This window comes from Panthera tigris, chromosome A1, assembly GCF_018350195.1.
Source record: "Panthera tigris isolate Pti1 chromosome A1, P.tigris_Pti1_mat1.1, whole genome shotgun sequence".
In the NCBI taxonomy this organism is placed as follows: domain Eukaryota; kingdom Metazoa; phylum Chordata; class Mammalia; order Carnivora; family Felidae; genus Panthera; species Panthera tigris.
The window spans coordinates 4,551,390-4,576,601 of NC_056660.1; the positions used below are offsets into that span (position 1 = coordinate 4,551,390).

The 25,212-nt window shown below is 45.6% G+C and overlaps 1 long non-coding RNA gene across 1 annotated transcript; it reads right to left on the reverse strand.

The window, feature by feature from the left end:
- Window positions 1-9,231: 9,231 nt before the first annotated feature.
- Window positions 9,232-10,536, reverse strand: LOC122230771. The gene is made up of 2 exons (XR_006207857.1): window positions 10,388-10,536; window positions 9,232-10,043 (listed from the first exon to the last, which is right to left on the reverse strand). It is a non-coding gene; the product is annotated as an uncharacterized LOC122230771 (long non-coding RNA).
- Window positions 10,537-25,212: the final 14,676 nt, after the last annotated feature.

A 25,212-nucleotide genomic window follows, 5' to 3' on the forward strand; every position in this document is an offset into this window, starting at 1 on the left:
ATGTTAACGGGGGCTGGGGGGAAAGGCTGGCTGCTCCCTTCTTCCAGATTAGCCATGCAGAGTCCACTCGGGACTCCCCAGTCTGGCTGATTCCAGACAGCGAGGACAGGAGGCAGGGGAACGTTCCAGTCCAGAGCTGGCAGGCGAGCGTGGAAGATATTTTCAGTCAGGCACATGGTCCCTGAAATTACAACGCTGAGTTCTCATTTCTTCCACAATGACACAGAGTGGTCCTACTGCAGGGAAACGGTGGAGGCTGTATCTGACCAAGAAATCAGGTCCTTTGAGGTCCTGATTAGATGAGGTAACAGTCCTACGTCTGGGCCATTTGAACATGAAGACCACAGGATGGGGCATCGCCTGTGTCCACAACTGTGGACATCCGACCACGGCAAACTGCCACCGCCCTGTATTAGAAACATACATGATTGTCTTTTTTTTTTTTTTTTTAACGTTTATTTATTTTTGAGACAGAGAGAGAGAGAGCATGAACAGGGGAGGGGCAGAGAGAGAGGGAGACACAGAATCTGAAACAGGCTCCAGGCTCTGAGCTGTCAGCACAGAGCCCGACGCGGGCTCGAACCCACGGACCGTGAGATCATGACCTGAGCCGAAGTCGGACGCTTAACCAACTGAGCCACCCAGGCGCCCCACACAATTGTCTTTTCATCCCGGACACTGCCACAGCTCCCCGGTGCCCTCTCAGGCGGTGAGAAAGCACTGCGTGCTTCACCCGAGTGAAGCAGAGAAGTTCCAGAAGGCCCTGGAACTTCTGTGAGCCCCGGCCCCCCACCCTCGAGCCACACCTGCAGCTCAGCAAGCAGGAACCATCACTTTGTAGAAGCCTCTGGGAAACAGTGCTGCCTGAGGGAGTCACAGGCCACAGGGCAGACAGACACAGGGAAGCGGACGCCCGGATTTCCTGGGCCAGGCAGCCCTGTGCTCTGGTCTCACTCTGGTCACTTACTATGGGGCTCTGGCCATGACAACGTCCCTGACCTCCATCCTCTCAACTGTGAAAGGGGACCAGGAAAACCTCACTTGCTGTTCAGCTGTAACGATCCTCACCTGAACCACAGAACACAGACAACAATTTGAGTGACCATTCCCTCGATTCTCCCAAGGAGGGACCTAACCACCCTTCTCATTCTAGAAGCCTCAGAGGGAAGCTAATTACATACAACGTATACCTTAGGGCATTAGGGTTTAATTCTGTCAAGAGGGATGGATACAGAATGAGCTGAGTTGAGCATTATGGGTAAAGAATACCCTCCAGGTTTCCTGAGGGTTCCTGGGGGAAGGGATTAAAGGGACAGGAAGGACCCGGGAATCAGGAGGGCATGGGTGTAAGTCCCGGTCCAAGAGAAGGGGGGGGGGTGGGCTTGTCAGAGGCAATACAAAAACAGAAACTAACCCGACAGGCTCTCCCCCTTCGCTTCTGTTTCATTTGAGACGCAGGATGGAGGAAATCATGTGAGCACTTTTGCCTAATGCATTTCTCTCTGCAAATGGAAAATACAATTAAACATTACAGTTACTGATCTTTAAACTGCCGTGTATAATATGACTCGCCTCTAGGAAGCAGTGTATGTTTGGTGCTCGCTCTTGGTGTTTTGAAAATAACAAAATTACTTCTAAGACATCTGAATTGATAACTTCCGTTGATTTTATGATCCCACGTATGCCATCACGTATCTCAAAAGCAAACATTTTTAAGGGTTTTAGCTTTCAGACAAAATACACACACACACACACACACACACACACACACAGAGAGAGAGAGAGAGAGAGAGAGAGAGAGAGAGAGAGAGAGAACCCCTGACAATTTCCATTCTAAATGAATCTTTCCAAAGCCTCTTAGCTCAGGAAAGGAAGAGGAAAGACGGTTCATTGTTTTCAGCAGCAAGCAGAGAGGTCAACCCACCAAGCCGCAGGGCCAGGCACAGAGAGCCTTGGACCCGAAGTCAACTGATCTGGGATCTAAAGCCAGTTCTACTGTCTTGCTGCTTTCCCTTGGACGCATCACTTTTTCTCTGGGTCCCAGTTTCCTCACCTGTGGAATGTCAGATCCCTTCCTGCCATCAGAGGATAAAACTTTGCCTACAACTCTGCTTCAGTATCACCAAAAAAATATTTGCCTCCAACTTTCAGGAAGGTGAAGACCAACAAGACAGTATTTGAACAAGGCTTTAAGGTTATATAATGAACTAGAAATAAACAAGACTCATAAAATCACAGGGTTATCAGGGACTCTAGAGGTCTGGCCAGCTAGCTGAAAATGGAATTGAACCCTCAATGCACAGGAGACAGTTGGCAATGGTCTTTTCTTTCTCCTCGAGTTCCTGTAGCTAAGGGGCCCAGGGTGTTCTCTTGAGGAAGCAGGCTGAAAGTGAGCTTGAAATGACAGTCAGCCTGGTCAGTGTCCCCAGTCTTGCTGAAGGGCATTAGGCATCAGGTTTTCCCCATATACTGTTCTACAGGTAGAGATAGTCTGCCCTCAACTGTCATCAATTGCAGACTAAATAAAGCATGCAAATGATGACCTGGTTTCCAAAGCCAAATTCCAGCCCATGTCTGAGTTCCTACCGCACGGAAGCTCAGCGCCTGGTGAGGAGGGGTCCACCACTACGTAGCCATGAGAAACTGGGCCTGTTACTTCTCTCAGCCTCTCTGGTCTCATCTGTAAAATGGGGACAGTAATAATATCTATATTCCAAGGAGGAGAGGAGGATTTGTGAGCTTTATTGCATGTAAATCCCTCAAAAGGGTGCCTGGCCCATGTTAAGTGTTTTGGTAAGTGCTACCTAACATTCGTATTGATATCAATGGTAACATAATTCCAGAACTATGTATATGATACTAGAGCAGACAGGAAGAGCCTGAAATCCACAGCACTCCTGGGGAGATGCAGCTGTCCCCTACCTCCACCTCCTGACCCCTTCAGGGGTCTGAAATAAAGAAGTCTGCAAGGTAACGGACGACTGATTGGAAAAGAGGAAAAGGAACCGATGGATGGTGATGGCATAGAAGAATCACAACCAAAGACGGTGAAACGAGGGGTGCTGTGAGGGCAACAGCAGGCTGTGCTGGCAAAAAGCACCTGTCAAGGAGAAAGAAGTAGGTAAAAAGCAAGAAAGCACCATGTGGGAGAAACTCACGATACAGAATCAGGATGCCCACGCCTGTGTGGCACAAATGAAAAAGTGGATAATCAAACTGGGTGGACAGATGATGGCAAATGTGGGGGCCGAAGGAGGTAGATGAAAATTACAGTATGTATAAGAAACAGTCACATAAAACTCTAAAGGATGTGGAGGCAGAGAACAAGGTTCAGCAGCGGGAGGAGTGCATAATTAACAGACACCAGGAGAACAATGGAGTGAGGAGGTTTGCAAATTGGGGGACGTGAAGAAAAAAGGTGCATTTGTTAAGAAAGGTGGAAATACAAAACCGGAGTGAGATTTCTGTGCCTGTTGGCAAAGGAGAGCAAAGAACTGGGACTCTTGAAGGGGGGTTATGGGGAAGAAAACATCAGGCAACACAGAAAACGAGGTGGGGTGCAGAGAAAACGGGGGGGGGGGGTTGATTTTGATTTTGGATAGCCCTGGTCATAAATGCTAAGTAAATTCAAATTACTGTTCTAACATTATCATCCAACGCTGGGAAGCACCTAACCCGGAGAGTTCTTGTTTGCTTTGGTTTGGTTTGCTTTTTTGCACTTGGAGGGAGGGGAGATTTGCTCAGGCTCTGTAACTTTGCACAGTCAGATGGGTGGCCCGCCAGCACAGGTCACCTGAGTTCCCCCTGACGCGGGCAGCAGTGGCGGCTCCTACCTTCCCGGGGCTGGTATGCAAATTCCCTCACCACGTCAACCACGAACGGAACCAAACCGACGCCAGCAACTCCCTCCGATCCACAGACGACAGACGCCGGGTCCCACCGCTCTTTCTCGTGAAATGAGCCCCAGCTGGGACCCAGGGAGAAACTCGCTTCCAAAACCAAGTTCTCCGACCGCATCCCTTCCAGGGCCGCCGGCCGCAGCAGCCCCGGGCGGGCGCTCGCCGCACCGGTCACGCTGCCGGAGGGAGCGAGCCGGGGAGGGAACACTGGCCGCACCAGGCTCCCCGAACCTTTGTCCGCGCGCCCCGCGCAACCTCGCAGGCCAGGCCCGGCGAGTCGGGAGCGCGAGGTAGTTTCAGGGTAATCCCCGAAAGGGTCGTGCAGGAGCCGGCCTCTCCCACGAGCACCGCCGGCACACGCTTCCCCCGGGCCACGCCGCTGGCGAGCCCGGGGAGCGCCGAGCAACCGCCGCAGGGCACCAACAGGTGGGCAGCGCGGGCGGCCCGACGAGCGGCCAGGAGGACTGAGCGGGGCGTCCCCGGACTACGAAAGCCATCGCCTGGGGCTAATTCCTCTCCCGGGGCTCCCAGCTAACAGCCCTGGACGCCGGCCCCGCGCCCACCCCGCAGAGCCGCACGCCCGGGTGCAGCCTCACCTCGCGTGGGCCCCGCTCGGCGGAGCCTCCAAAGCCAGCGGATCCAACACGTCCCTGCGAACACGGGGCCGGTCCCGGTCCCGCCGAGCTCCGAGCACGCCGGGCTCCCCGGGAGCCTCTGCACCCGCGCGCTGACTCCGGGCTGGCGGCGGGCGGGGCTGCCCCGGGAGAAAGCGCGCTGCTGGATCCCGCCCGCGCCGCAGCCACCCGGCTCCCCGGGCCACGCCCCCAGCCCGCCCGGCCACGCCCCCAGCCCAGCTCTCCCTCGACGCCCGCGGACGGGCCAGCCCCCCAACCCAAGCCACGCCCCCGACCGGCCCTCACCACGCCCCCAGCACGGGTCTCTGTCCACTCAGGCCACGCCCCCGACCAGGCTCTCCCTCCACCACCCTCTCAGGCCACGCCCCCCGCCCAGTGACCCCCCCCCCCCCCCCCCCCGCTAAGGCTGCCTCTGCCTACAGCCCGGCTGTCCCCACCATCCTCCCGGCCATTCCCAACCCCCCACAGCATCCCCCATCCCCCATCAGGATCACCCCCCCCACCCCCCCACCCCCCCGGCCCTCCTACACTGCTCCCCCACCCCAGCTTTTCTTCCTCTCAGCTACACCCCCAGCCCGGCTCCTTTCCTACCACCCCCAGCGACACCCCCATATCACTACCGCAGCCCACCCAGCCTCGCCTAGGGCGGGAGGAGCCGCCGCGTTGCCGGGGCAACCGCCCCCCCCCCCCCCCCCCGTCCACTCGCCCCACCTCTGCCTGGGCGTGGAGCGAAGGCACCGTGGCTGCGCGCATTTCCGAGCAAGGGAAACACTAGGTGAGGGTTTTTAAACCTACCCTTTTCCCCAGGAACTAGGGCAAGTCTTATGTGTGCCGTTCAGTGAACCCACTCAAAGCACTGCCACCTTTTTCTGTGTGGCTCACGGGCTAATCATTAATTCGCATGAAAACCACAGAGGCGAAGCAAACCCTCCTGTGCTAGGATGAGGACCCCAAAGAGTCTGTGAATGTTTACATGCAACTGATGAAACTTAAAAGTAAACATACCCTTTCGAAAGCTGCCAGTTTTTAGGTGATTCATTTGAATGGTTACTATGCGCCAGCACTACTGTAAACATGGATTACTTCTGTCATCAAGGAACAATAACAACTATTTTTAAACTAAGGACATAAAATGGGGGCACCCGGGTGGCTCAGTCCGCCTTGGGCTCAGATCATGATCTCAGAGCTCCTGAGTTCGAGCCCCGCCTAGGGCTCTGTGCTGATGGCTCGGAGCCTGGAGCCTGCTTCGGATTCTGTGTCTCCCTCTCTCTCTGCCCCTAACCCGCTCACATTCTGTCTCTGTCTCTCTCAAGGATAAATAAACATTAATTAAAAAAAAAAAAAAAAAACATAAAATGATGAAACTACCGAATGAAGAGTCAAAATTAACTTTATACTCTTTTAAATAGTGAAAAAAATTGTAATATCAAATGGTGGATACATGTCATATACATTTGTCAAAACCCACACCAAGAGTGAACTCAAATGTAAACTCGTTCCTCATAATGTATAAATATTGACTCATCAGTTGTAAGAGATGTACCACACTGATGTAAGATGTCCATGGTAGGAGAAGTTGGGGGGGAGTATATGAGAACTTTCCACTCAAACTGCTCTAAAAAAGTCTATTAATTAAAGCACACACACCAAAATATTAATGGCAATTAACTCTGAGTGGTGGAAATGTGGACAAATTTTAAATTTTTTGTTTGAACCTTTATTGAAATCCCCAAATTTTCAGCAATGAGCACATATTTTTAAGGCAGAAAAAAATATTACATAAATAAACTGTGGAAAATTTTAGAGACAGCATGAGAGGCTAATATCAAATATCCCACTTATTTCTATTTTGCATAACTTTAAAAAATCTGCCTGAAGCCCTTACGAGTGTTAAAAATTAAATCTATTTTAGTATTGTTAAAAAAAAAATCTCAAGGGCAAATTTTTTAATGATCTCTTGAGAATGAGCACAAACCTGAGGAGAACATTTTTATTTTTCTTTATAAAAAATCTGGGTCTCAAACAATCACTTCTGCCTGCTTGGAAATCACTATTAATATTTACACGCGACACTTTTTCTAGTGAAGAAAAACATTATACTCGAAACCACGTTCTTGGGGGAAATAGTCCCTGGCCTCCGGATACTTGGATCTCTGCAGAGTTCGAGGTATCTGCTGTCTTGATACCTGGGATCGTAGGCAAGCCTTTTGCCTGAGTTTCAGTTTCCTTCTCAGGGAAAAGGGAAACCTCGCTCTCTGGATTGGTTGGAAAATACCCAACTTTAGCCCATAGAAGAATCCTGGTATCTTAGCACGTACAGGTGCTTGATAATTATGAGTTCCTGTCCTTTAAAAAATACATTTTTTAGTGTTTTAATGAGAGTCTTGAGCTCCTGATGTAATAACGTATTGGAGCAAGGCAGGGATGTTTCAAGAGAAACGTCATCCGTGTGACATGGAGTGGGGATTGGGCCCTTGACCATCACTAGCTAGAAGCATTAAGTGGATAAATCACCAAACTTCTCTGCATCTCATTTTTCTAACTGGTTAAATGAGAGATTTGGACCAGCGATCTCTCAGCTTCCTTCAGCTTCCATCACTGCATGGGGAATGTCAGTGTGGCTTCTGAGTAAAAAGGTTTAAATCCCCTCCAGTGACCTTTCTCTCGGCCTGCAGGACCAGCCATCACTCACCACCCTGCAAACAAAGCTGACATCTGCCTTCTACCCTCCCCACAAAAGACCGAGTCCCAAGGTTTCTTTGAATTGTTTTCCTCTCTGTGATCTCCTTGGACCAGACTAGCCGCTTAAATTCTAATAGTAGCCAATCCATAGCTTTGACCAAAGATTCATGGTAACATCACTGGTGCTTTCTGCAGGATAATGTCCAGGGACAGAAAGTACCATTTTCCACCAAGTTTACGGTGCACTTTTTTCCCCCCACATAATTACGTCTCCAGAAGTATAATGTGTGTTTCTGTTCATATTTATTGAGCACTTAATATGCTGTGTCGTTTACATTCAATATCTCCTTAAAGCCTCAAAACAGCCCCCAAGGTGCTATTATCATTCTTGTTTTATAGATGGGAAAACAAAGTTCAGAGAAGGGGAATGCATTGCTTATGGTAGGTCCCCCAGCCAGTAAAAAATGATGGCGCCAGGTTTGATTTCATGCTGCTGCTTTTAAACTCTGTGAAGGCGGCTGTATTGAGGCTTCGTCCAGGGTTCTGAAGAAGAATTACTGTCTTCGGTCCCCTGACAGTCCCCACTCCTCAGGGGTTTTTCAGGAGAAGGGATAAGGGAGGAAAGTGTTCCAGACTGAATGTTTATCCCCTGTCCATCTCCCCCACGCCTCCCCCTGTAGTCTCACATGTTGGAGCCCCCATTCCCAGTAAGATGGGTTTAGGAGGCAGGACCTTTGGCAGGAGAGAAGGTTTAGATGAAGTTATGAAGGAGGGGCCCCATGATGGGGTTAGTGCCTTAATAAGAAGAGAATTCTGGGTCTTACCTTCTCCTTCTGCCTCTCCCTTGGGAGGACACAGCAAGAAGGTGGCCAGCTGCAAGCCAGGAATCTGGTGGCTTATCTTGGACCTCCCAGCCTCCAGAAATGTAAAACATAAATTCCTGTTGTTTAAGCCGCCCAGTGTGCTCTTTTGTCATGGCGGCCAAGCTGACTAATACAGAAAGGAAACTCCTTTCTCCTTGTTTTAGATACTTTTTCTTTAAGGATCTTCCAAAAAGTAACCCTTCTGGCCTCGGGCCCCACCCTCTACTGCCCAAGAAGTGGGAGAAATCCATTGGTCCACCTAATTTATTAATAATTTATTAAAAGCACAGGATTCACTCTTTTCGAACCTCTCCACCCAGACAACTCCAGAGCCAGACTGTCACCTGGACAGGATACCTGATGGTTGTCATCTGACTTGAAGGGGGCGGGGGCGGGGGGGGGGGGGAGGGGGCAGGAAGAACATGCAGATTATATTAGTAAGAACTCTTCGCACAGACCCAAAGTCACACTCTCTACCAGACTTTATCAGGAACATCACTGACATTTTTGTCCTCATCTGTCAGTCTCCTGCATCTTGTTTCTTAATTGGTTGTGAAGGCAGAAAGGGAAGGAAAGAGGGCTCGGCTGGCCCACAGTTGTCCCTGGGGTGGAAGATAAAGCCTGAAAGAGCATTGGCCTCTTCTACCCCAGCGCTGCAGCTTTGAGAAAATTGTCGAACCTCTCTGTGACCTTCTCCTTCTCTGTGACACACTCTGGTAAAGATCAAGTGTGATAATATATGTAAAGTCCCAGCTTACTTTCTGGCACATGGTAAAATGCAAATAAGATGGTGGCTGTCATCATTGATCAGAATGGATAAGAAAGATTTGCTGTCGTTAATTTTACAGTTTATCAGAGCAGACGTCTCTCTAATTTAAGCTTTCTAGGATGACAGAATAATCTTTGGTAGGGGCGCCTGGGTGGCTTAGTTAAGCGTCTGACTTCGGCTCGGGTCATGATCTCGTGGCTCGTGAGTTCGAGCCCCACGTCGGGCTCTGTGCTGACAGCTCAGAGCCTGGAACCTGTTTTGGATTCTGTGTCTCCCTCTCTCTCTCTGCCCCTTCTCCACTCATGCTCTGTCTCTCTCTCTTTCTCTCTCTCTCTCAAAAAAAAAAAAAAAAAACCTTAATAAAAAATTAAAGAAAAAAAGAATGATGTTTGGTATTTGTCACATTATTTGGGCACATAAGTACCTATTTGGGGGAGGGTAAGGAGTGCCCAACTGATTCGGACAGAGAAAGAAAGGCATTTTCCCTATTCTTTGCCCAGGGGCCGGCTCCAGCATCGGTCTAGGGTGCCCTCCCTGTGTGCTCAGCCAAAAGGATGCTGGAGGAAATCCGAAGGATTTGGAGAAAATGTGATGGGCCAGGTGGCCATAAGGAAGAGAGGAGAATGGGCAGTAAAACCATGTCCCCAGCTTCCTTACTGGCCAACCAGAATCTGCACAAAGCCATTAGCGTGAGGGGTGAGTGGCTGTCTGCAACAGCCCGATTCCCACGTGGTTCTGAAAGCTCTTCAAGACCCCTCTGCCCCTCTCCCAACCGGGAATCTGGGTTTCCAGGGTGTATGTTGACTCGCCTGAGGAGGACAGTTTCCGAGAGCAGTTCTCCACAAACACGGTCTCTCTCTCCGCCTCAGTCAAACAACTCCTGAATCCTGTCTTATCACATCGCCATGATTGAGCCCCTCCTCTGTCAATGTTTGCTTCATCGCTCTGGCCCCTTCACTGTGTCACAGCGTGCCCTTGCTCCTCCACACGATGCGATCTCTACCTTGGTGATGGGGCCCTGGCTGCGGAGGCAGGCAGCTGCCATTGCGCCCCCTTTCACCTTTCACCAGCTGGCCTTGGGTAAGCTCTCCTGAACCTCAGTTTCTTCATCCGTAATGTAGAAATAATAATGCGTGCCCTGTCGTGGTAGGGATCACATGAGACGATCTCTGCGAAGACTTTAGAACCGCCAGACCTACAGGGAGTATGTAATAAGAACGGCTGCTAAGAGTACACACACAGGCAAACCCAGACCTGCCTGGTGACCTCCAGAGTCTTGCTCAAGGCTCACCTCAAGTCCACGTCTTTGAAGTCTTCCCTGACTTCCCTAGGTGGGGTTCGTGACTTTCCATTCTGTGGGACCCTAAGACCTCAGACACGCTTCTGTTTCAGTGCTAACCAAAGACACTATGAGCGCCCTGAGGCAGTGTGTGTGTGTGTGTGTGTTTATATATACAATTTTTTAATTAATAGTCTTTTTTAGAGCAGGTTTTGGTGTATAGAAAAATTAAACAGAAAGTTCAGAGAGTCCCCACATACCTCCTTATTCTTACCGGGAACGGTTTCTCTCCTTGTTAATAAACATGTGGTATCAGTGTGCTACGTTTCTTCCAACTGATGAGCCCATATTGACACATTGTTATTAACTGAAGTCCATCGTTAATGGCAGGGTTCACTCTTCCCATTCAACACTTCTGTGGGTTTTAAGAAGGCAGAATGTCATGTCTCTACCACCACAGTTTCACCCAGAATAGTTTCACTGCCCTAAACATCTCCTGTGTTCCACGTGTTCATTCCTCCCTTCTAACTGCTCTCTCTACCATGTCCACAGTCTGGCCTCTTCTAAAATGTCATATAGTTGGAGTCATACAGTATTTAGCCTTGGCGAACATTAATGACCCTAAGACTTCAGACACAAATGTGTTTCAGCACTGATCAAAGACATTATGACCTCCTTAAGGGCAGACATTTTTTTCTTTTACTTTATTTATTTCCTTTGGGATCTCCCACATTACTAGGTACATAGTAAGTACTCGGTCTTCAACAGTATAATAATAATAATAATAATAATAATAATAATAATACACTTTAGATGTTAGTATATGCTTTAAAGCATATTAGAAACATAAAGAATGAAATTTTTTTTTAAAAACCAGTTTCTAAATTCAGGGTTCTGACAGTCTAGGCAGGCATCCAATTCTTTTTGGCTCATTTTTATAAGTCCTATTAAAACAATAATTCTTTTCAACTCCAAAATTCTAAGCAAACTCCTAATAACCACTATAGCCCACAACTATAATTTTGAGATGAATCACGTGACCAGTTTTGAATTTCAGCTCTGACCAAACACTTTCCGCTTAAAACCCAAGTTAATTCTTTTTTCTTCCCCCCACCAACTTCAAAAGTAAAGGAGAACAAATGAGAGAGAACAAGATGATTCACTGTTCACTTAGAAGTAGACTTTGAATAATGAGGAGCAAGTTAAGGAGACAGTTATAGTAAATGTTAACAGAGGGCTACTTCCCAGACCAGAATATTAACTGAGGAATATTCACAGTAAGTCTCTAGATCTGGGTAGCGAGGGAAAATGAATAAATGGACGTGCCAGGGAAAGGAACTATGATAAGAGAATCATACTCATAGAGGTTTAAGAAAACGGCAGTAAAGGCATCCACTGACCAAAGTCAATTAGACTCCAGGGTTCCGGCACCTGCTTGGACTTACTGCATTGCTGGAGACATACAAACTGCCCCCTGAACACTTTGCAGAATTAAACTGGAAATGTTTACAAGTAATAAAATGGAAATGTCTCACCATCACTGAGAGAGCCGCCGGTCCCTGCATCAGAGTAGACTTCGATCTCTACCTATATCTTTTCATTCAGTCTTCAGGGTGAGAGCACAGGTTTGGTAGAAGACAACTGAATTTGGACCCCACCCCTGCCACTTAGTAACTAAGTGACTTAGAGCAAGTTACTTTATATCTCTTAGCCTTAAATATTTAAAAAATTGAGGTATAACTTAGATATGGTACAGTACATAAATCTTACATGTATAGCTGGGTGAGTGAGTGTGTGTGTGTGTGTGTGTGTGTGTGTGTGTGTGTGTGTTGGACAGACCCCAAGATGACCCACCATGATGCCTGCCTCTTGATGTTTCTGTCTTTATGTAAGTCACTCTACCGCTACAGACAGAATCTGCGATTTCCACCCAACCAATGGAATATGGCACGAGTGATAGGATATTTTATTATATAAAGACCCCATTCTAACAGACACTCATTGTTGGCTCGGTGAAGCAAAGTGGCCCCGTTGGAGAGGCCCATGTGGCAAGGAACTGTGAGCAACCTCTAGGACCTGGGTGGGGGGCAGGCATTCTCCAGCCGACCGCCATACAAAAGCTGGGGCTGTCCACCATACTGTTGCACAGAAGTAAGTTCTGCCAACAACTTGAACGAGCTTGGGAGCAAGTTCTTCCCCACTCAAGCTTCTAGGTCACAACACAGCCCAGCCACACCTTGATTGCAACTCAGAGCCAAGGACCTATCTGAGCTGTGCCCAGACTTTTGATCCATGGAAACTGAGAGGAAATACCTATGTGTTGTTTTAACCCACTTAAGTTGGTGGTGATTTGTTTTCATATCACAGAAAACGACTGCAGTATCAGTGTAACCACAAGGCTGATCAAAAGATAGTATATCTCTAGCACCTCATGTGCCCTCCCCGTTAGCAATGCCCACTACCCCAAGGACAGAGATGATTCTAACCACCATCACCATAAGTTACTTCTGTTTTTGAACGTCATATAAATGGGATCATGCAGTGTGTATTCTTTTGTGTCTGATTTCTTTTCTTAACACTGTGCCTGTGAGCTTCATCCACGGTCCATGTAACAGTAGTTCATTCTTTTCTATTGCTGTGTAGTATCCCACTGTTTGAACATACGAAGTCCTGTTCACGGTGAACAATTAGGCTGTTGCTATTGTCGGTTAGTACGCTTCCAGGAACATTGTTGAATGTGCCTGTACTAGAAAAAAAAAATTATACCCAGGAGTGGAATTGCTAGGTCACAGAGTTTGCATGTGTTTACCTTGTTTCATACTGCCAAATATTTTTAAAGGTTTACGTATTTCTTTTCTTTAATGTTTTTATTTTATTTTTGAGAGAGAGAGACAGAGCACGAGTGGGGGAGGTGCAGAGAGAGAGAGGGAGACACAGAATGGGAAGCAGGCTCCAGGCTCCAAGCTGTCAGCACAGAGCCCGACATGGGGCTCGAACTCACAGACAGTGAGATCATGACCTGAGCTGAAGTCGGACACTCAACCGACCGAGCCACCCAGGTGCCCCTACATATTTATTTATTTATTTATTTATTTATTTATTGAAAAAAATTTTTTGACATTTATTTATTTTTGAGAGAGACAGAGTGTGAGCGGGGGAGGGGCAGAGAGAGAGAGAGAGAGACAGAGACAGAGACAATCTGCAGCAGGCTCCAGGCTCTGAGCTGTCAGCACAGAGCCTGATGCGGGGCTCAAACCCACGAGCCGCAAGATGACGATCTGAGCTGAAGTCGGACACCCGATGGAGCCACCCAGGTGCCCCAGGTTTATTTACTTTTGAGAGAGCGTGAACAGGGGAGGGACAGACAGAGAGGGGGGAGGGTATCCAAGATTGGCTCCATGCTGGCAGCAGTGAGCTCAATGTGGGGGTGGAACTCACGAACCGTGAGATCGTGACCTGAGCTGAAGCGGGACGCTCAACTGACCGAACCACCCAGGTGCCCCCAAACATTTTTTCAAAGTGGTTGTATCAGTTTACATTCCCACGAGTGACATAACAGACTTCTGGGTGCTCCGCCGCCCTCATTAATACTTGGTATCGTGTTAGCCTCAGAAGAATAGGGATAACAAGAGGACCCACCACCTAGTGCTGTGAACATCAAGTGAGAACATATGCAAATGTCCTCATAAAGTTGAACTTGCTTGATTAATAGCAGACATTTATTTCCTTATTGGCTTCCAGATCACACAGGTAGAAGTGGCTGGGCCGGGATTCAAACCCCAAGGGAGAAATTCCAAACGCCACCCTCTTTCCACCACACCTTCTTCCACTAGGCCACTTCCCAGACATTTTTAGTGGGCATCAATCCCCACAAATAGTTCAAAATGATCTCTTTTTCTTAGACCCCATTCTCCTCCACAGATCCCCAGGAAGTATGTGTTCTTTCTACGTGACATAAAACACGAATAGAATTGCAGGCCCACAATGTGGAGGGTGTCTGCGATTTCTTTTACAGAAAATTCCCACGCTCTTTATTGCCATTTTCTGTGGCGCGTTCCCTCCACCAAATACCTTCTTTTTTTAAAAAAAATTTTTTTTAACGTTTATTTATTTTTGAGACAGAGAGAGACAAAGCATGAATGGGGGAGGGTCAGAGAGAGGGAGACACAGAATCTGAAACAGGCTCCGGGCTCTGAGCTGTCAGCACAGAGCCCAATGTGGAGCTCGAACCCACGGACCACGAGATCATGACCTGAGCCGAAGTCGGCCGCTTAACCGACTGAGCCACCCAGGCGCCCCAGCCACCAAATACCTTCAGTTGAAAGTGGTCTTGGCTGCCTTTGTGGATTTCTTCGTCTAAAGAGCTTACTTTACGGTTGGTCCTAAATTGTCAGCTTCTTCACTTTCCTGCCCCACACTAACAGACTACTTGCTCTATTATTTCCTCCTTGCCTACACGACAAGAACAAGTTGCATCCATAAATGAAGGCAATGAAATGGAAGGTGAGGATTGTGCGGGTGGCAGCGAGGGAGAAGCTGGTGAGGTGGGCCATGCAGCCCAAAGACAGGACAGTAGGTGGACGGTGTGGCTCCCACATCGGAGGCTCCAGGACCACACAAGAGCCTGTCTGGAAATCCACACGGCTGGTCTAGCATCCAGGCTCATTGGCCAAAGGGCTGACGTGTTTGTAACGCACTGGAATGTTTCCTCTAATGTTGATTTCATGTTTGTGGAGGAAAACTGCAGATGGAATCAAATCAGATCGAGGACAATGTCTAGGGAGGATGCCCCAGTCGCAACTCAGAGAACACGATTAGACATGAGAACAGATGTAATACAGATTTTTCTTCTCAGACACATATTCAGGATGGTTCTCTGATTTGCACGTCGCCTTTATCACATTCAACTGCACCGTGTGTGGAAATTCGGAAAAGTCAGCAATGAAAAGAGTATTACGATTTAATATGCAAAAGTGAGAAGGAACGCAGAGAACCGACACTCGGCCCTGAACGCGGGGGAAGAGACAAAACTGTTTCAAGACCTGTAACTTTCTCCGGGACAGGGGCAGGGAGAGGCTCAGAGGCAGCAGAGTCCTAACCACATCCTCCGCAGAGTCCCACAGCGTCACCTGCGCCTTTGGATGGCAGGCTCTGCTCTCCGCCTGTGCTGGCTGTTTCTGACAGGTTCGCCAACCTTTCAAAACTAGGTCTTCCCCGAGAGCTGAATCATGACTCTCCAGCAACACACGCTTCTCTTCTCTCTGCTGCCCTCACGCCGGGCCACGTATAGCAACTGAGTTAGTCAAGCATATTGCATATGTAATGCTTAGTACTATTAAAAACTATAAGGGTAGAAAAAACAGTGACGTCTGGTAATGTCCATTTAATACTTACTATGTGCCAGGTTCTGTTTTAATCATTTTACATGTTTTTACTCCTTTGATTCTCGGCATAAACCCTATGGGGTGGGAACTGCTGATGTTCCCACTTTACAGATGAGGAAACCAAGGCCTCACCAGGGAGTCTGGAGACTTACCCAGGAAGACACATAGCTGGAATGTGAAATCAGACAGTTGACCTCCAGACCCCACCCTCTTACAACAATGTGCCTCAGTAATGGACATTAACTTCTAGGAAGTTAAACAGAACAAAACACCACAGAATCAGAGACTAAATATGAAAAAACCATCAAAGGAAATTAGATGTTCAGCAGACTACCAGAACACAAAGGTTTGGTGCTCACTAAGGAAGCACCTACTAAAGAATAAATAAGTAGAGGGGCACCTGGGTGGCTCAGTCGGTTAAGTGTCGACTCTTGATTTCAGCCCAGGTCATAATCTCCTGGTTGTGGGATCGAGCCTGCCTCGGGCTCAGTGCTGGCAACACGGAGCCTGCTTGGGATTCTCTTTCTCCCTCTCTTTCTGCCCCTCCCCTGCTAGTGTCCACGCACGCGGGCTCTCTCTCTCTCTCTCAAAAAAAAAATAAATAAACAACTAGAAACGTATATGGGAATAAGTGAAGGCGTATTAGGAATGGTAAGATAAATAATAAACAGACACGTATGTCATTTATTAAAATTATGGAATAATCCGGGATGCACTGTATATGCATGCACAATTTGAAACATTTTTTATGCAAAGGAAAAGATAAAACAAGCTTTGTTTATACATAACATGATCTCTTATTTAGAGAATCTGGTGTATTCTACAAAACTAAAGACCACTAGAACTAATCAGTAAGTTTAGGAAGGTTGAGTACCCTAGATCAGTATATAATTAACAGTTTCATTTCCATACACTATCAACAAATCAGATTAAAATTAAAATTTAAAACATCTATATCATTTCTTTTTTTTTTTAATTCCAGGGTAGTTAACACACAGTGTTATATTAGTTTCAGGTGTACAATACACGGATTCAACAATTCTATACATTACTCAGTGCTCATCATCATAAGTGTGCTCTTATCATGTATTTCCCATGAATACATGCCCATCACGTATTTCACCCCCCTCCCCCCGCACCTTCCCTCTGGCAACCATTAGTTTGTTCTCTATAGTTAAAAGTCTGTTTTTTGGTTTCTCTTTTTTTTCCCCCTTGTTCATTTGTTTTGCTTCGTAAATTCCACATGAATGAAATCAAGTGATATTTGTCTTTCTCTAACTTGTTTCGCTCAGCACTCTGCTCTAGATCCATCCATGTTGTTGCAAATGGCAAGATTTCATTCTTTTTTATGGCTAAGTAATATTCCTTTTATATACATCACATCTTCTTTATCCATTCATCTATCAATGGGCACTTGGGCTGCTTCCAAAATTTGGCTATTGTAAATAATGCTGCAATAAGCATAGGGATGTATATATCCTTCCAAATTAATGTTTTTGTATTCCATGGGTAAATATCCAGTAGTGTGATTACTGGATCATATGGGAGTTCTATTTTCAATTTTTTGAGGAACCTCGTAGTGTTTTCCACAGTGGCTGCACCAGTTTGCATTCCCACCAACAATGCACAAGCATTCCTTTTCCTCCACATCCTCACAAATACTTGTTTCTTATGTTTTTTATTTTAGCCATTCTGACAGGTGTGAGGTGATATCTCATTGTGGTTTCGATTTGCATTTGTCTGATGATGAGTTATAATGAGCGTCTTTTCATGTATCTGTTGGCCATCTGTCTGTCTTCTTTGGAGAAATGTCTGTTCCTGTTCTCTCCCCATTTCTTTCTTTTTCTTTCTTTCTTTCTTTCTTTCTTTCTTTCTTTCTTTCTTTCTTTCTTTCTTTCTTATTAAGGGAGCCTGTTTTATTGTTTCATAAACTGATGTGTGACAAAATTCTTTGGTCATTAATTTATTCAGCAATTGTTAAGTGAGCATTTACTCTGTAGTAAGTACTGAAATCTACTCTCTAATTTGATTGTTTTTCTCCCCACATAAATTTATTTTATTTTTTGTGTGTTTTATTTTTTTGTTTTATTTTTTATTTTTTAAAATTTACATCCAACTTAGTTAGCATATAGTGCAACAATGATTTCAGGAGTAGATTCCTTAGTGCCCCTTACCCATTTAGCCCACCCCCCCACACACACACAACCCCTCCAGTAACCCTCAGTTTGTTCTCCAGATTTATGAGTCTCTTCTGTTTTGTCCCTCTCCCTGTTTTTATATTATTTTTGTTTCCCTTCCATTATGTTCATCTGTTTTGTCTCTTAAAGTGCTCATATGAGTGAAGTCATATGATTTTTGTCTTTTTCTAATTTCACTTAGCATAATACCCTCCAGTTCCATCCACGTAGTTGCAAATGGCAAGATTTCATTCTTCTTGATTGCCGAGTAAAACTCCATTGTGTGTGTATATATATATATATATACCACATTTTCTTTATCCATTCACCCATCAATGGACATTTGGGCTCTTACCATACTCTGGCTATCGTTGATAGTGCTGCTATAAACATGGGGGTGCAAGTGTCCCTTCAAAACAGCACGCCTGGATCCCTTGGATAAATGCCTAGTAGTGCAATCACTGGGTCATAGGGTAGTTCTATTTTTGAGGAACCTCCATACTGTTTTCCAGAGTGGCTGCACCAGCTTGCATTCCCATCCCCACTTCTAATTGCATTGTTTGGGGTTTTTCTGGTGTTGAAATGTATGAGTTCTTTATATATTTTGGATACTAATACTTTATTAGATATGTCATCTCCTGTCGTTCAGTAGGTTATCTTTTACTTTTGTTGATAGTTTCCTTTGTTGTGCAGAAGCTTTTTATTTTGATGTAGTCCCAATAATTTATTTTTGACTTTGTTTCCCTTCCCTCAGGAGACATATTTAAAAAGATGTCATTATGGCTGATATCAGAGAAATTACTGCCTGTGTTCTCTTCTAGGATTTTTATGGTTTCAGTTCTCCCATTTAGATCCTGAATCCATTTTGAGTTTATTCTTGTATGTTTCTTACAGAAAGTCATCCGGTTTCATTCTTTTGCATGTAGCGGTCCAGTTTTCCCAACACCATTTATTGTTGAAGAGACTGTCTTTTCCCATTCCATATTCTTGCCTCCCTTGTGGAAGATTAATTGACCACATAATTGTGAGTTTATTTCTGGGCATTTTATGCTGCTCCATTGATTTATGTGTTTATTTTTTGTGCCAGTACCATTTTATTTTGATTACTACATTTTGTAATATAACTTGAAATCTAGAATTGTGATACCTCCGACTTTTCTTTTTCAAAATTATTTTGGCTATTCAGGGTCTTTTGTGGTTCCATACAAATTTTAGGATTGTTTGTTCTAGTTCTGTGACAAATACTATTTGTATTTTGATAGGGATTGCATTAAACGTATACATTGCTTTGGGTAGTATGGACATTTTTTTACAATATCCATTCTCCCCATCCATGAGCATGGAATATCTTTCCATTTGTTCGTGTCATCTTGAATTTCTTTCACCCGCATTTTATAGTTTTCAGAGTACAGGTCTTTCATCTCCTTGGTTAAGTTTATTCCTGGGTATTTTATTCTTTTTTGGTGCAATTGTAAATGGGATTGTTTTAATTTCTCCTTCTGCTGCTTAAAATTATTAGTGTATAGGAATGAAGTGGATTTCCGTACAGTGATTTTTGTATCCTGCAAACTTACTAAATTCATTTATCAGTTCTAGTAGTTTCTTGGTGGAGTCCAGAGTTTTCTATATATAGTATCATGATACTATATATCTGCAAACAGTGAAGGTTTTACTTCTTCCTTACCAGCTTGAAAGCCTTTTGTTCATTTTCCTTTTCTGATTGCTGTGGCTGGGACTTCTAGTATGATATTAAATAAAAGTAGTGAGAGTGGACATCCTTGTCTCCTTCCTTACCTTAAGGGAAAAGCTCTGGGTTTTTCACCACTGAGTATGATGTTAGCTGTAGATTTTTCATATATGGCCTTTATTATGTTGAGAAATGTTCCCTCTAAACCTACTTTGTTGAAGGTTTTTTACCATGCATGGATGTTGTACTTTGTCAAATACTTTTTTCTAAATCTATTGAAATGGTCGTCTATTTTTTTTTTTTTTTTTAATTTTTTTTTTTAACATTTATTTATTTTTGAGACAGAGAGAGACAGAGCATGAACGGGGGAGGGTCAGAGAGAGGGGGAGACACAGAATCAGAAGCAGGCTCCAGGCTCTGAGCTGTCAGCACAGAGCCCGACGCGGGGCTCGAACCCACAGACTGTGAGATCATGACCTGAGCCGAAGTCAGCCGCTTAACCGACTGAGCCACTCAGGTGCCCCGGTCGTCTATTTTTTATCCTTTCTCTTAATGATGTGATGTATCATGTTGAGTGATTTGCATATACTGAACCATCCTTGCATAAATCCCACTTAATCATGGTGAATGATTTTTTTAATGTATTGTTAGATTTAGTTTGGTAATATTAGGTTGACAATTTATGCATCTATGTTCATCAGAGATACTGGCCTGTAGTTTTCTTTTTTTGTAGTGTCTTTATCTGGTTTCGGTATCAGGATAATGCAGGCCTCATAGAATAAATTTGGAAACTTACCATCCTCTTCTCTTTCTTGGAATAGTTTGAGAAGAATAGGTATTAACTCCTCTTTAAATGGGAGAATTCAACCATCTGGTCCTAGAGTTTTGTTTGTCGGGAATTTTTTTTTATTATTACTGAGTCAATTTCATTGCTGGTAATTGGTTTGGTTCTCCATCCCCTCGCTTTCAACCTGCATGTGTCTTTAAGTCTGAAATGAGTCTCTGGTATGCAGCATGCAGATGGGTCTTGGGTTTTTTTATCCATTTCCATCACCCTATGTGTTTTCATTGGAGAGTTTAGTCCATTTACATTCAATGTAATTATCGATAGGTATGTATTTGTTCCTATAGTTACTTGTTTTATGGTGGTTTTTGTAGTTCTTCTCTATTCTTTTCTTTCTTTGAGCTCTTCTCACAATAAGTTGGCTTTCCTTAATGATATATTTTGATTCTTTTCTCTTTATTTTTTGCAGATCTATTACTGGTTTTTGATTTGTTGTTATCATTAGGTTTAGGTGTAATACTTTCTGCTTATAGTAGTCTATATTAAGTTGATAGTGGCTTACGTTTGAACCCGTTCTTTATTCCTCTCCCCACCATGATTTAGGTATATGGTATCATACTGCATGTCCTTTTATCTTGTGAGTCTCTTGATTGATTTCTGCAGATATGTATATTTTTACAGGTTTTGTGCTTCTTACTTTTCTTACTCTTACTTAGGTCTTTCCTTTCCACTCAAAGAGTCCCCTTTAACATTTCTTGTAGGGCTGGTTTCGTGGCCATCAATTCTTTTTTTTTTTTGTTTGTCTGAGAAGCTCTTTATCTCTCTTTCAATTCTGAGTAGTACCCTTGCTGGATAGAGTATTCTTGGCTGCAGATTTTTTCCTTTCATCATTTTGAATATATCATGCTACTCCCTCTGTCCTGCAAAGTTTCGCTGAAAAATCAGCTAATAGCCTTACGGGGTTTCCCTTGTATGTAACTGTTTTCTTTCTCTTGCTGCTTTTAAAATTCTTTCTTTATCACTACTTTTTGGCATTTTAATTACTATGTGTCTTGGTATGGACCTCCGTGGGTTAATTTTGTTGGGGGATCTCTGTGCCTCCTAGATAGACCTGAATTTGTTTCCTTCCCCAGATTCAGGAAATTTTCAGCCATTATTTCTTCAAATGAAGTTTTGCCCCCTGTTCTCTCTCTTCTCCTTTTGGGATCCCTATAATGGGAATGTAATTATGCTTGGTGGTGTTGCTGAGTTCCCTAAGTCTATTCTCATTTTGCATAATGTTCTTCTCTCTCAGCTGCTCAGCTTGATTACTTTCCAGTACTCTGTCCACCAGGTTGCTGATTTGTTCTTCGGCTTCCTCTAGTCTGCTATTTATTCCATCAAGTGTATTTTCAATTTCATTTAATGTGTTTTTTTGTCTACTTATTAAGGGTCTCCCTGATGTTCTCCACTCTTTTTTCAAGTCCAGTATCTTTCTGATCATTACTTTAAATTCTCCGTCAGGCATATTACTTATCTCTGTTTTGCTTAGGTCTCTTGCTATGATTTTGTCCCATTCTTTTATTTGGGACATATCCCTCTGTCTCCTCATTTTGTCTAACTCTCTGTGTCTGTCTCTGTGCGTTAGGAAAGTCAGCTACATCTGCTCTGGAAAGTAATGGCCTTATGAAGAAGAGGTCCTGTAGTGCCCTGCATGCAGTATCCCCCGTTTACCAGAACCTGGCACTTCAGCGATGTCTCCTATGCATGTTGCTTCTGTGCACTCTGGTACTGTGGCTGCTTTTTCCTTTAGTCCAGCATCTGAAGTGGCTTTCTTTCCCTGTTCTGGACAGTGTTTGGTCCCTGTGGTGTAGTGGACAAGTCTGGGGTCATCTTGAGCTTGAGTTAAGTCAAACCAGGCATTTGTCAGAGATGCAGTAGCACCAAACTGTAGGGCGCTTTCCCTCTGTTGGTGGGTGGGTCTGGTAATCAGACCTGCCCCCAGCCCACTGCTGGGCCTCCATCTGACTCTGGTGTCTGGTAATCTTCTCCTCTCCCTGAGGCAGGAGTCACTTTGGAGTGGTCCTGGCCCCTATCAGGGCTGCTTGCAAACTGCCAGGCTTGTGGCCCTGGTTTTGATGGGCTCCAGCCAAGAGCATATTGGAGGCAGCAGATTCACAACATGTGCAGGGGCAGGACAAGCAGTTTTAGCAGGACAGGGACTGAGGCCAGCCTGGCTGGAGGGAGCAAATCCAGGAAGTGCAGTGTTGGTTTCAGCAGGTGGCTATAGTGTGTTTTGCTGGACAGTTGGGGAGGGAAATGGTGCCTGCCAGCTCTTTTGCTCCTGGAGAAGTCCCTGAGCTACTCTGAGATTAGTAAATAACTCTTCCTCCTGTGAGCTGTAGGTATTTTTCTAACTGCTGCTTCTACGCTGTATCTCTGGGGGCTGTTTCTTGTGCAGTCTCTGTAATGGTGGGAACTCAGTTTCCTCTTGCCCTCCCAGGTCTCCCAGAGCCTGGCCCTGTGAGTTTTAAAATTCCGGGTTTTAAGTCCCATTCATTCTAAGAACTCACAAAATTTGGCCCGTCTGGTTTTCAAAGCCAAATGCTAAGGGGATTCGTCTTCCCTCTGCAGGCTGCCCAGTGTGAGGGTCTATTTCTTTCCCCTCTCTGTGCCCACTGCTCCGTCCCTCCTATGGATGGTCCTGCAAGTCTGTTTTGTGCCCACTGTGTCTCTGCCCTTCCTACCCTCTTCGATGTGACCTTTTCTTTACCTTTAGTTACGGAGCCTGTTCCGCCAGGCTTCAGGTCCTTTCTGGGTTATTTACATCTGTGTGCGTGTCTAGTTTATATGTGAGCTCACCGTCTTCCTTTTCCACCAGCTTCCCACAACTCAAAATGTTTTTTATGAAACCCTGGCAGACACAGAACTTTCAGGTATACAAATGAATATTTACATTCTCTCCAAATATATCAGTTGTGAATGATTAAATGTTCTTGTTATTCCTGCCGTTATTATTGTCTGCTGCCTGATCACTTCATGCCAGGCACTGTGTTGTGTACGTCATCATTAAAACCACACTAGGTAAACTTTACTATTATCTCCATTTTATGAATGGGCAAAGTTAAGGCACAGAGAGGCCCCCCCCCCCACCCAGGTCCTCAGCTGCATGTGTTTGGCAGAGCCAGGGTTCAAGTCAAGGTGTTTCACTTTCAGAGCCCCAGCATACCCAGTATGGACATCCTGCAGCTCCCCTCTGCTGAAGGACCCCTCACCACATCCACAGCATAGTCACTGCCTACCGCAGCAGGAGGCACTCAGAATCTGGGGGCCATGACCTGGCTTCCGTTTCCAGAACTTTGGGACTTGAGGTGAGTCTCTTAACCTGTGTGAACTGCAATGTCAACATCTGTGAAACAGTGAGAATTCTCTCTCTTCCCAGGATTACTGACAGAATAGATTAAAATATGTGAAAGCCCAGACAAGAGCTTGTCAGCTCTTTAGTGTGTACACGGGAGTGGGGAGGGGGTGAGGTCAAGATGGTTCATTTCATGTGTCAGTTTGGCTGGGCCATGGTGTCCAGCTATTTGGTGAGACACCAGTCTCCATATGGCCTTGATGGTCTTTTTAAGATTAAATCAGGAGACTCTGAATAAAGCGGATTATTCTCCATAATGTGGGTGGGCCTCATCCAATCAAAAGTATTAAGAGCAAACATTGAAGTTTCTGGAGGAAGAAGGGATTGAGTCTCAAGACTGCAACATAGAAGCCTTGCCTTAGTTCCCAGCCTGCCGGCCTGCCCCACACACTTTGGACCGGCCAGTCCCCATTACCACGTGAGTGGTTCCTTCTCACTGTCTCTGTCTGCCTGTCTCTATTTCTATTTCTATATCTTATTCTGTTTCTCTGGAGAATCCCAATGAATGCAGGGGTGGAAGGCAAGTCTGGAAAGTCTTCAAAAAAGGAAATCCTGCCTGAACCGAGTCCCACGGAAGAGTAAAAATGTACCAGTCAGAGACACCGGATAGGATTTGAATGCTCCGGATGCTAAATGAAGACAGCTAAAATGTAACCAAGGCAATAATCTGCTCTCTAGCTGACGGGCAGGAAGCGAGTTCTGTAGCATACTAACCAAGGGATGTTCGGGAGCCAGGGGGTGTGCCTGGGGCTGGGGCTGGGGCTGGAGAGGGGAGGGAATGTGGGCTGTTCAGGGAGGCTGAAGCTGTGGTAGAAGAGAGAGGAGGAGATGGAAAGCCTTGTAGAGCTGAGGCAGCTCAGCAAAGGAAGGGCCTGGAACTTCTCAAAGCCTATGCTTCTATTCACTGGCCATTTTCTGACATGACCTCCTGACCATTCGTCTAACCTGAAATCTCAGCCATACCTGGGGCCATACTCTTCTTCGGCAGTGCTCCCCATGCCTGTGACCTACTTCTGGCGGTCCCTCTGCCTGGAAAGCCAGCTCTGCAGTTCTCCACGCGGCAATTTAAAGCTAGTCTTTCTTCATGGCTCAGTTCACACGCTACATCCCACCCTTCCACATACTCAATTCCTACAGGACTAAGTATCCCTTCATCTCTCTCCCACGGTTATTTTATTTTTTAGTTTTTAAAGTTTTTATTTATTTAGTTTGAGAGAGAGGGGGAGAGAGCACACGTGCAAGTGCATGTGCATGAGTGGGGGAGAGAGAGAATCCCAAGCAGGCTCCACGACCAGCAAGGAGCCCGACCTGGGGCTCGATCCCATGACCGTAAGATCGCAAAACCAAGTGTCGGAGGCTTAACCAACTGAGCCACCCAGGCGCCCCTCCATAGTTCTTTTAGAATTATGTGTTTATCTTCATCATCAGCCTGCAAGCTTCTTCAGTTCCTGGTGCCTAGTATCATGGTCTGTATTCAGTAGGTATTCAGTAAGCATTCATTGAATTAAAGATTGCCTTGGATTGGGGAGATTTTGAAGCAACAATATCTATCTTCACATGGCTGATAAATGGCTGAATTGAGATTCAAATCCAAGTTTTTAGCTTTATTTCAGGAGGCTTCCTTATACCACAGCTGACAGACGTACCGGCAGTGTG